The sequence below is a fragment of the Montipora foliosa genome, chromosome 8 (genome assembly GCF_036669935.1).
Source record: "Montipora foliosa isolate CH-2021 chromosome 8, ASM3666993v2, whole genome shotgun sequence".
In the NCBI taxonomy this organism is placed as follows: Eukaryota; Metazoa; Cnidaria; class Anthozoa; order Scleractinia; family Acroporidae; genus Montipora; species Montipora foliosa.
In genome coordinates this window covers 4,419,585-4,424,584 of record NC_090876.1, presented here as the reverse complement: position 1 = coordinate 4,424,584, position 5,000 = coordinate 4,419,585, and the positions used below count along the sequence as shown (strand labels likewise).

Sequence of the window (5,000 nt, the reverse complement as noted above, 5' to 3'; positions counted from 1 at the left end):
GGTCATGATAGAGATTCTCTTTCCACCTTGATTGAATGTCAATGATCTTTAACTCTTTGGAATGGTCTAAAACCAATAGACCAATTTTGATATATTAAAAGTTCAGTCCTAAACAATAGGCATCATCTTGAGGCTCTGGGGAATAAATATAAGGATTTGTATGAGTTTATTCCCCTCAGAGAGCCTTGTGATGATGCCTTTTGTTTAGGACTGAATTTTAATATATCGAAATTGGTCTATTGAAACAATATTACTGTTTTAAGTTTTTTTGTAAAATAAAATCATCTGTGGCTACACAGTCACATTCCATAACTTCCAAAGTAGGAGCCCATTCTTTCTCTTTTCCATTGTTTTTTTTATTTACCTGTGCTAAATTTGTATTCAATTTGTTAAAATTGCACAAGCAGTATGGATTTAGCAAAGAGCATACAGACAAAGTAAGTCAATAATTAAGAGACAATCATGATTTTCTTAACGAACGATCTTCACAGTTGAAAAAAAAGGATTTCAGCTGATGACCATGTGATTGTGCTGCAAATGGCTCTACAGATGAGCCGGGGAGTCAAGCAACCTGGGAGCTGCTCAGTTGCAAATGTAGAATAGAACCCACAGGCAGTGAAAGTAGGATGAAGGATAAATGAAAACTGAAGCGGTAGTCATTGTACTAGTCTCTGTATTCTCTCTGTTGCAGCCAGTAGAGATATGTATATACCACGAGAATGTATATACATGTAAATGCCGAGAATGTGATGAGAATGTATATACATGTAAATGCCATTGTTATTACTTCCTTTTTCCTTAGGAAAAGGAACAAGTTGAGAAGAAAAAGGCTGCGGTGGCAGCCATCCCTGGAAGAATGAAGTCATGCAGAATTGGCAAGTGAAGAAGATGAATGTGTGGTGGAGCAGCTAGGTATTGTACTCGTGTAAAATGCTGACAGCTAGGGTTGCATATGGTTGCTACTAGTTTAAATCCGTCTCTGGTGGATACTCTAGCTCGATCTACCACCGAACAGAGACACTTCACAACTACATGAGCTCCTCCGATCTGAATCACTGTGACATGTTGACACGTGTTTTGCACACCGCTATTTTTTGTATTTTATAAAGAACAATTGTTATATTTAGTGTTATCTTGATTTGAAAAAAATCCAATTGCTTGAAATTTCATAATGTAGCCGTACCGAAGTTTTAGTTTTTCCCAAACAATGTTGTCATATTTTTGTTTGTTCCAGAAACGTCTAAAATCATTGCTGAAGGGAATTTCTGTTATGGAAGGAAAAGAGGTAAGGCAGTGAGGGGATTCATTTGTGTAGATAACGTTCATTTTCTGTGAACAATAATCAAATGATTACCGGTGTTATTTATTTTCAGGGTGCACTATCATCCAGTAAAGTTGGATCAATAGTTGGACTTCAATCGGAGGAAATTTCGCAGATTGCGTCTGAGTATGCTGAACGGGTATGTATGGAACGTGGTCATAATTTGGCTCTAAGTACTGACAAATTGTTTGGGATTTTTCAAACGTAGGTTGCCAAAAATTGTATTATACTGAAGTTGTTCTTCTGTAGGTGAAGAGATTAAGAAATGATTCAGGCGGCTGAATTCAGTCTATATTAATTTGATCTCACTAAACTGAAATAGAAACTTTTGCCCCAACGCTTTTTGAACAGTGGGAATGTTGTAACTGGAAAGGCAGATGTCAGTACAATGGCAGTGAGTCCTCCTAAGGTATCTAAAGATACGGAGTGTTGGTCCAAGCAATGTGCTCAGTTGGTCGTGCATTGGACTACAGTACAGTGCGGGAGGTGGAGGATTAATCTCCCACCCAACCATTCACTACTTTCTCAAATCCCATTGTGCACCTCCTTTACCCCCCCCCCCCCCCCTCCCCCTCTAAAAAAATTGCATAGGCATCGTTTTTATGGGATTTGAGAAAGTACAGAATACTAAGGGTGCGCTCAATTGACCGGAAAAAAGATGTGTGGAGTGATGATTTAAAACGCTATGTCTGGCGTTTTGACAAGAGTAACAAGAAGACTTGTGGAGTTTCATAACCATTGCATTAACTATGCTTTGGTAACACAGCTCCGTAAAATTAAACTTTTCATCAACAATTTCTAAGTTGAGTTCAAGTCAACAGATCACACATTCACATTACAAAGGTGATCTAAATAATAAAGATATGTTTAAAATAGCATTTTAACAGGTGTTTGACAAGTTTAAATAAATGTGAATCTCCGTAAAAACGCAGGATTTCTAACTTCTATTCCGTTTATTCCTATTCCGGAATACGGTCAATCGAACGCGCCCTAACAATCTTTAGTCTCCTCAGATAAGGACCACAAATGGGAGGTGCTGTCATATATTTGAACATAGTTAATAGAGGGGAATGGTTATGAAACCCGACAAATTTCTTTGTTGTAGGTTTTTGTTCTCTTTTTTGGCCTTGACAGTGCAGAAAACACAATAGTTATTTACTCCGTATTGAGGAAATAACCAATAGAAAAGTGTTGGTTACGTAATTCATGCAAAGTGTATGACCGCAAAGCAAAAGACTTTGCACGGTCGTGGACTTTCCAACCAAAATCTTGGCATCCTTTGTTTGCTCCTTTGATGTTTGCCGAGCTTCAAAACCAGTCCCCTCTATTAACTATGATTTGAACTACATTTATGTAATTCACACATTCATCTATCACTGGAGATCATGGTTGCGGTCACACTTGAGAGAATCACAGTGTAACACTGGTGTTGAAACTACTCTAGTGTTTGCGGTCGCATTAGGGAGTTAACACTAGTGTTAAAGCAAGTTCTGTTGTTCAGTGTTCCCCTAGGGATTCAAAACACCAGAGAGTGGACACTGGTTTAGTGTCAACACTTGTGTTACACTGCGTTTCTCTAAGTGTGACCGCGACCAATGTTAACTCTCTGGTGTTTTGAATCCCTAGGGGAACACTGAACAATAGAACTTGATTTAACAGTACTGTTAACTCCCTAAAGCAACCGGAACCAATATGAACTTGAAAGTGACCAGCTCCCAACGGGGGGTGCCTACAAAACGAAGACCGAATACAGAAGACTGAAGACCCAAAAAGGGAGACCCAAAAACGAAAACTTGAATCTCAATTAATTTAAGAACCGTTAAAACGTGCTAAAACGCATTGTTCGGCGCTAAAACAATAAAATCGATAGGGTCTTCGTTTTGTAGAAATGCCCCCCTCAAACTACAAAACGAAGATCCTCGCAAAAAGCTTTATTTTCGCAGCTAGGGACGCAGTGTCAGGTCTTAGTCGAACGTCAACCCAAACTCGCTCGTGAGATACTTCTTGTGTGAATCTCGAAGGCTATGTTTAATATCATTGGGGATTTCAATGTAGTCCACTGAAAAGTAAGTAAATTTGTTAGTTACACACTTTTTCGCCGCGTGGTAGTATCTCACGGTTTCTTGACGGGAAGGCCTGCAATTTGACCAATCACCAGTGACGGGATACATCCACCGTTCTTTGTGTGAGACTATTAAGTCAAATAGGATAACCTTCTTTCGGTGGCAAAAGTCCCAGTGGAAATAAAGCGCTTTTAGTGAGGGTCTTCGTTTTGTAGTTTGAGGTGGGGCATTTCTACAAAACGAAGACCGTATTGATTTTATTGTTTTAGCGCCGAACAATGCCTTTCAGCATGTTTTAACATTTCTTAAATTAGTTGAGATTCAAGTCTTCGTTTTTGGCTCTTCGGTCTTCGTTTTGTAGACACCGCCCAACGGGCTTGATAACTTAGATGGTAGAGCGAGTGCAGTGCAGTTGCGCAATCATGAGTTTGAGTTCTGTTCAAGCCGTCGCTTCATTAGGGAACTTCGGGAGCTTTAGCAACGACGACGGGAACGGCAACGAGAACGTCTTGTAAAAACATAAACTCACGTTCTTGCGATCACTTCGCAACTGTTCCAAGCTTTTTAATATGACAAAGGTGTGGCAGTCCCTCAGGAATGAAACCGGTATTAGCGGCACTTAATTTAGGGGAGAAAATGAAAATTTATCTCCAAGTGCTAACGTTCTCCATAACACTTCAAACTTGGTTATTTCAAGTTGTTGCTTTGCTGACGACGGCAAAGAAATGGACAAAAATGAAAAACGCACGTGCGGGGCGTGCAAAGCTATTGTTTTTGCCCACTGAATATGCAATATGCCGTGGCCGTTGTCGTTGCTAAAGCTCCTTAAGCTTAAGCAACGACGACGGCTACGGCGACTGAAGAGACCACAAAGCAATAATATCACTGGGTTAAAGAGAAAAAATAATCTTGCTGCAAGTGAGGCACGCATTTTAGCGCATATTTTTGCGGTATTCTGCGTAACAACGACGTGGAATCATCAAATTTGAGGCTTTTACGACAACGTGATACAAATTGAAACCTCTCGTACCCAATTTATTTTTAGGATACTTCGCCCACAATTGTACGACGTGAACGAGATGCAATGATCGCGAAAGAGTGACTATTGTTTTGTAGCGTCGTCGTAAATCATAAATTAGGGAACTTACGAAACGACATTTGCCCCATTCATTTCCTTATAAGGTCAAACGCAGGTATAATGGCTGGTAACCGAGATCCAGTGAACCAATGAGAAAGCTAGAATTACATTATCCGAGGTTGAGAATTTAACAAATGATGTTATCGTGTTGTGGCGTTGTTTTTGTTGTCGTAGTCGTCGTGGTTTCTTCAACTCCCTAATATCATTGGTTAAAAGAAGAAAAAGGATCGTGCTGCACGTGTGGCACGCATTTTAGCACATATTTCTGCGCATAAGCTGCACAAAGGCCGGTTTACAAGGTACGATTTGTCGGCCGGTTTTGTCGGGCCGATAAATCGTACTGTGTAAATTGTGTAAAAACGCGTAATTTTTCCTCAAAAGATCTTCCCGTTGTCCTTTTAGTATCAGCCACTTTGGAAGCTTTAATTTTTTAAGTATTTATGCGCATTACCCTTTGATTGACATGGCGGTTTCTCCC

The 5,000-nt window shown here is 39.9% G+C and overlaps 1 pseudogene; it reads left to right on the top strand.

The window, feature by feature from the left end:
- Positions 1 to 5,000, top strand: part of LOC138013274 (ATP synthase subunit C lysine N-methyltransferase-like) — a 28,583-nt pseudogene that overhangs the window by 16,020 nt on the left and 7,563 nt on the right.